The sequence below is a fragment of the Crocodylus porosus genome, unplaced genomic scaffold, assembly GCF_001723895.1.
Source record: "Crocodylus porosus isolate Cpor-Errol unplaced genomic scaffold, CroPor_comp1, whole genome shotgun sequence".
Classification (NCBI taxonomy): Eukaryota; Metazoa; Chordata; order Crocodylia; family Crocodylidae; genus Crocodylus; species Crocodylus porosus.
The window spans coordinates 15240811-15248607 of NW_017728917.1; positions in this window are offsets into that span (position 1 = coordinate 15240811).

A 7797-nucleotide genomic window follows, 5' to 3' on the forward strand; every position below is an offset into this window, starting at 1 on the left:
GTTAGATGGTCACCTGTCTGGGGTCTTGCGAACCCAGCATTCATTCCTGCCTGTGGCAGGGGGTCAGGCTAGATGATCTGATCAGGTCCCTCCTGACCCTAGCTACTGTGATACTTATCCCCTCATACTTCTACTGTCTGCAATTCAGAATATTGCCATCTCTATCATGTATCTTTGTACCATGGCCATCATCACCCATATCTGCAACTACCTGCATGTTCACTGTGTAGAGTTACAAAAAAACAAGCACCTGTCTCTTCATGCCTTTCTGACTACAGTTCCTCTCTTCCCACAATGGCCATAATCTGTTCCAAATATTAGTGGCCCCTCCATAGCCTTTGATGATATGTCCTATCCACATGTATTGTTTCCTTTCCCTTGGCTCTGCCACTTACCCCTCTATTCTGCCAGTTTGGTGGCCTCTCTTAATCCTCTCCTCCATGTGTAAAGGCTATGTTTTTATGAATGCATTATACTATTAATTTGTACTGTGTGTACAGCATATTGCTGATCCATCCTTTTTCTGTTCTGACATAAGCTGACTTACTACTTCTAAGTTCTAGACATAAAACTTCTGTAATAACTGAGCTTCATCCACCAAACCCCTAACATTTTTTTAAATTTTACTTTAAAAATCCTGTCATGACTTATTGCACCCGGTAGCATCAGCTTTAATTAAACTCATAGCACAGCATGCAGTTCAATTTACCAATAGTTTAAAGCTCATTTCAGTGGCATTACAGACATTTCCTTTCAGAGAAAATTAGTAAGAGGTCCTGGTTGTTTTTTATTAAAACTAGTAAGAGGTCCTGCCATTCATCACATGCTGTGCTTCAGCATATATTAACAAAAAAAAAAAAGTAGAGAACTGCATAGTTCATGAGACTAGTAATTGAATGTGGAACTTCTAGGTTACTTCATCCAATCCAGCTCAGGTCCATAATGCATAAACATCATTTGTATCTGGCTGCTATTTGTCCCTCCAGTCAGATGTGTCACCAACTGGCTGGAGGGCCGGACCCAGAGAACGGTGGTGGACGGATCATGTTCGCCCTGGAGGGATGTGGGCAGTGGGGTCCTCAGGTACTACAGTCTTGGGGAATGGGCTGTGATAAGACACAGATGGAGCCAACTGTGCAGGACTGAGCCCATGGTCGTCCTCTGGAAGCATAAGAGCCCATCACTGTTTTGACTCTGCTTTCATGCTCCATTGCTTTCCAAAACTCTGTTTGTTTTCTCTGCAGACTAGAAATGTTGTAGTGAATATCTGGTACTCTCATTTGTACAATGGGCCGCATTCTTGGTTGCCTTGTAGGCACTACCAGAATGCAAATAACAAGAAAAATTAAAGGACATTTCAGGCTTCACTAAGGAGAAGCAGGGAAAGCCCTTCTGCTACGAAAAAGAGGAAATCAACAGTCTTGCCCTATTTCTATTTTAAAAAATGAAACAAAACAGGGAACCTGGTACAAGCTTTCTCCATTTGTTCTGTTGGGTCAGGAGCAGTCATGCCTCTCTCGGGCTGTCAAATACCCTCCTTTCACTGGCTTCATGTTAATCGAAATGCTTATTAATAGTAGCCCATCTACAAGTGATTCTGTGTTGAAAGAGGCTGCTGAATCACTAGTGAAATCCTGAGAGAGCAAAAATGCCAATACTACACGTCCAGCATGGAGCATCTCTGCATTCAACTCAACTGTAAAACATACCACATGAATGGGGCAGGATGCACAGTGGGAACTCATTCAGAATAGACTTTACTGTGGATGCAGCGAAGCTGTAGTAGCAGCCAACCAGGGGCTTTCATTCCAAACCACTGTGTAATGATGGTTAAACATTTATACATCTTTATTTATTTCTCTCTCTGCCCTGCTCTTTCTCATCTCCCTCCATCCACTCCTGACATCTCATGCCACAGAGAACAGATTCCAACAAATTCCAATTCTCCATCATTTCAATGGACTGAAGCAGCAGCTGCAGTCAAGAGCATCACGTTGCTAAGCAACACATCTGAGTTTTCCCCTGGGTTGTGTTACCATGGTGACATCTGGGAGGGCAGACGCTGTCGGACTGAATTTTGTTAAAACAGCTGCCCCTTGAAAAGCAGGACGGCTCGTTCTTAAACAGAGAGCCTTAAATGAGCAAAGGTAAATGGAATAATGAGACGGGAGGGTGCGTTCACACCATCTTCACTGAGTGTGACTGCTGCACATGCCGTGCCTAGAAGGCAGCAGATAAGAAAAGGTCCCCCCTAAAAAAGCTTACCATTTAACATATTAAGATAACACTGCTGGCAAAGACAATGTCAGACCAAGGGAGTGGGGATTAGCTGCATGGAACAGGTGCTGGGGCCATCACTCATCTGGTTTACACAATCAGAACCTGCGAACAAATTACAGCTTCATAAAGGTTTGGAATGCATGCCATTTGTTACAGGATGTGGCTGTGAAAGGAGGCAGTCTTGTGTGTCATTGTTAAGATAAAACAGTGCTCTTCTGGTGATAGATATCACAGTGCACCTCGTAAGGTGGGATTAAAATCTTGTTTTACACCAATAGATTTGTCTGCACACACTGCAGGGGATGCAGCCACCTGCTCCGGTAGCTACAAGCAACCCAGCAACCAAGCCCCAGTGGTATGAAGAACTTGGTAAGAGGAGGCTGATGAGCTTTCAGAAGGCCATAGAGGCCAGTTCCATTACCCACAGTGGTGGTCAAGTACCGACCCAATAACACCATGGACTTCAGAGAAGCTGTTTATGTAACTGCCCCCTGACATCAAGAAAGAGCCCCACAATCTGGCTCATAGGCAGCTATTATCCAGAACACCTGGAGAGAGCTTCCAGAAGGAGGCATGCACTCAGGAAGCCCCCAAAATTTAGGCAGGGAGATGGGCAATTTCCCGATATGGCTGCTCTTGCTGCACAAAAATGTTTTTCTCTTAGGATTCAAGTAAAAGGAAGCCTCTTTTCTGTTGCAGATAGCTCTTGAATAAATTATATCTCCTGAATTCAAGCCTGTCTACCAAGGTTCCTAATCTTTAGCTGTTGCCTCAGAGGTCCTAAACCTATTCTACATATTTGTTCTAGGGTGGCCATCATAGAGGACATTCTGTTTTTCGCTACTCCGTCCTCTATTGATACGAAACTGGACGCCTTTATGTCCTCTATTTTTCTTGAAGAGAAAAATGGAGGACAGAAAGGCGACCGGTTTCATATCAAAAGAGGACAGAGGACAACCGGACTGTCCTCTGTAATGGCCACCCTAATTTGTTTGCTGTAAAAGTCTCTGTCTTCTGCAGGGAACAAGTTAAATCTGGGCAACGCTGGCTAGAAAGCTCTATAGTTCACTCCTACAGATGAACATAGCCAGCCTTAAGGGGGTAGCAGTTCTGTAATCCAGGGACACCCTGACTGCTGTAAGTCATGTACTAGGGAAACATACCTCCACACATCTTGCTTAACCTAGAAGTATGTGAAAGTCAAGCATTGCCTTTATTTCTTCACTGCTCTCATTTAGCAGAGTTACTGCACTTACAGCAAAATATTGACTGTCTGTAGCCTTGGAATCCAGGCCCCATTGTGCTAGTAGTCATTGTACAGAGAAAAGCTCCTAGACAGGCTGTGACCCAGACCGTGATCCATGGCTCTTAGCACAGCACTCATTTGCATTTTGACACGCACTGCTTTTTCCTTGTAACACTGTATCACTTATTTGAGGTTTTGATAATTCTGAATGAGCTTGCTATCTTAAAAAGATACTGGAATGTCATGGCTAATAGCAGCCTGTTGCCTTAATTCAGTCATCGAACTCTTCACCTCCAGACTGCCCAACTCATGGGGTTTCTTCCTGTACAACATGGCTAAGATCCAGTTTTTCCTTTGTGTCCACATTCATGTGCATTCAAAGCTCTGTGATGAAGATAATTTACCTGGCTTGTCACTTTGACCATGTCCCTCTCCCCCAGCTTCCTCTTCTCCACTGAATCAAATGCAAACTCATTGCCTTTGCTTGCCAGGTCCTTCTCTGCCTGTCCCTAGCTGATTCTGTCTTATAGGATCTTGATGTTCATCCTGCCAATGTTGTCCGCCTTAAAGACCCACTTACTACATTTTTTAACAGGCCTCTTGGTGCTTTTTTCCTGCTGTCCCTCACACGGGAGGAGATCCAGGAAAACTCAAGGAAGGCAGCAGCCATGCTGAGATGCTGCCAATCAGTACATCTGTCCCAGAACTGAATAATAGACTTATAGCATTGGAAGAGGATTTCAGAGTTCACCTGGTCCAACCTCTTGCACAGACACTGCATTCACTCTTCCTAAACCATCTCAGGTGCCCATCCAGCCTGTTCCAGAAAACCTTCAGTTAAGTCGATCCCACAGCTTCCATAGGCCACTTGCTGCACTGTTGTCTTGCTCTTATAGGCAGGACGTTTTTCCAGAGATTTGTTCTAAATCTTCCTTGCTGCAGGTTAAATATATCACAGCGTGTTCTGCCTAATGTCACAGGGGAAAAGAGTGACAGTCTTCTGAATATTTAAAAACAGATCACATCCCTTCTCATTGTCCTTTTCTCCAAACTGCAGACACCTAGTTTTTTCAGCCTTTCCTGCTTACCTTGGACTTCTCTGTCTGCATGTCATATTTCTGTGGTCTCTTTTCTCATAGTTAGCCTAAGTAGTAGTACCAAGGGGCAGAGATTGGGTTTTTGTTCTATGTTTGTCTGGCTCTGAGTACAACAGCGTCCTGATTTATGACAGGCCTGTAAACACCACTGCACTGCAAATCCCAAATCTCAAACCTGCGTGCTCATAAGTCTGTGACATATACCACAAAGCTGTTGATATCCAAGCCTGGCAGTTTCTGAGCTCTTTGCAGTTATTCAAGGATTATTGTAATTCTTTCCACATGTACAGGAGCAGCAGAAACTCCTTGATGGTTTATTTGCAGCTAATAGGGAATTAGAAAGCAAAATAAATGGTTGGCCACAACAAATCTCCCTCCCTGACTCTGCTGCCTTGGTTCTTCAACACTGTTAGAAATGACCAGGCTTTCTAGCTGATAGCTGCTACAAACTCTGTCAGAATGTGGTTTTAACACATCTTGAGGTCGCAAAGACCTCTGAGGTTACTTAGTCTACATCCCTGCAAAAATTGTTATGAATAATTAAAACAACCACGCCACCCGGCTTCAGCCAATCAGATCCCTTTTTGCATTTTGTCCCTCTTATTCCCCACAGCCGTTGAGAGCTGTATTTCATGGGCTGAACACAAGTAGATCAATAAAACAGCAAGATGTGTAGCAAAGTTCTGTCTTTCTATTTGCTTGTGTGTGAACCCCAGCACAGAATATACAGGTTAGAGTGAACTTCTTGTTTTATTTAGTTGGGGGGTTTTTAGGAGAAAAGCTGCTTTTGCTTTTCTTTTTTTAACGTAATTCATTCTCTATTGTGCCTGCAAGTATTTTTCTACCTGGACCATACTGGGTGCTGCGGCTTACTGTGACAATTGGAGAGCTCCTTTGCAGCTGCACAACAGCAAATCCGGAATTGTTCTGCCAAGCCTGCTCATCCTGTGTTCTGCAGGTCCCATGTGATAGCAGCTGCAGGGAGAACCAGACCTGTTAAAGGAGCATGGCCAAGCTTCTCTAGTGAAAAGCAACACTTGGGATGACTAGAAGCAATAAGTATTAGAGGCACTTTATTTGCTGTTTGCTTACCTTGCACACTACAGAGCCCTTTGGCCATATTCAGCTTGTTTCTTCCCGGATAAACATTCCCTTATGCACATTAATGTTACATTTGAGGATACAATATCAAAAGGAGGCATCATCAACTGGATTTTTGCTAATTAGTAGAATTTTAGAAAAATTAAAGTGGACAGGACAAGATGGCACTCTGAACCCTGGGCCGTAAATGGATATAGCAGATTATTTTGCTTCCATCCACCTCTCAAAACCTGCTCAGCTTTTCCAAGAATGCAGAGTACCTGGCTGCAGAAGATGCACCTCAAAGGGCATCTGAAACTCTAAACACCTCCCCGCAAAAAACAAACACAATGACAACAAAACCCCCTTTGCTAAAGAGGATTGTTTCAGGGTTACACTGCTGGAAGACCTCTGACTACAAGAGCAATCAAAACTGGAAGGAATGACAGGGACAAACAAGCCACCTACAAACCAAGGCAGACTACAGGAAGTAGACCTCTGACTTTTTAAAGCACCTGGAAATGATCTGACATTCAAGATCTGAGCAGGAAGAGTGGAGGCTATAGGCTTGGAACATTGCAGCACTGTGCCAGAAGTTATCCCAGGAAAAAGTGAGGGAAAGGTAGAGTCACATGGCCCTGCAAGTGCAGAGCAAGATGCAACTTAGCTTTGTTTTCCACATCATTTAATTGAAGTGAGACAACATCAGAATGAAGGGTTGCTGCCTGAAAAGGCTGAGGGAGATGACCTAATTCAGCATGGAAGCACTCTAGTTGCAGCGTAGTTGAATCTGAGCTCTCTGGAAGAGCTGACAGCAGACAGAGCACCCAGGGTGCCATTACCTCTGCCCAGGCCTCCAGCAGACCCAGGGATCTCATTGTAATGTTTCATCCCTGTCAACAGGAATAATTAATAATGGAAAAAAGCAAGAGTTTAGCAACAAACTACAAATTTCCTTTTTTACTCTGACAGAGATGGGGGAGATTTAGGGTAGGGCTCAGGAAGGGAGAAATCTGTTACAGAAGGAATTCTGATTTAAATTGTTCAGTTTACAAAATCACTGTTGTACAAGGGGAGACTTTAAACACAGGAAAATGGAATAGAAATATAACTTTTAGATGCACAAGAAGATACTCCAAAAAAAGCGCTAGTGAGAAAAACACTGGCAAACAAGGCAACCCAAGAAAAGGAGGGTAAAGAATAGATGAGTCTGTGGAATGCAGCAACAATGGTAAAAGTGAAGCTGAACAAGAGGATTTAGATATGTGAGGAATAAGCTCACTATTAATAGGAAGGAATTGTTTAACTAGAACTATGTTAATGTTGTACATAAAGTAGTAAGTTTGGATTAATGCTGTTATCGTTACTAAGGTCTGAAGGCCTGCTGTGTTTGACACACAGAGCAGTAGTTCCACTCAGGTTGATGCAATCGGAAACACCCTGCATGGCGGGTCTGCTTTGTAATCTGGCAACTCCCCATCTCACTAGTGGGTGCAATTCATAGAGACACAACAGTGCGTTTAGTATTGGGCTCATCTTACTCTAAACGCATTACAGTGGCCTCTGGTGTACAGCATAACAATGCTGTAGCGTGTGTAGTTATTTACATATCCGTTCCAAGTCAAATGGTCTTGTAGGAGTTGGTTTTCCTTCTCAATGATCCTCCCTGGACTGGGCGTGTCCCACACTAGGCTCTTTCAATATTACTGTTTCCTATTTTTTAGCACATCTCAGGGCCAAATCGACTGAGTTTCTAATTACTCTTAAAGCATCCCTTAGATTTATTGACTTTGTATGTGTCACCTGCAGCGTTAAATCAAGCACTTTGGAGTGCCGCAAAGTAAAATAATTGAATATGGAAAGAGTGCAAGTTTTGACATACCTACCCTATCTGGACCAACAGGAGGTGAGAAATGGTTATACATTAAATTCAGCCTATGCTGGCTACAGGGAAATGCCACGTATTTTAATTCCTGAGCTGCAGGAGACATCTGCTGGCATCCACAGTGGGAGTGTCATGTATTTCAGAGGAAGGAAGAAGTAACAGGTGAAGGAGCGTGCGCTTGAAACTCCCCCACATATTGTGGAGAACAA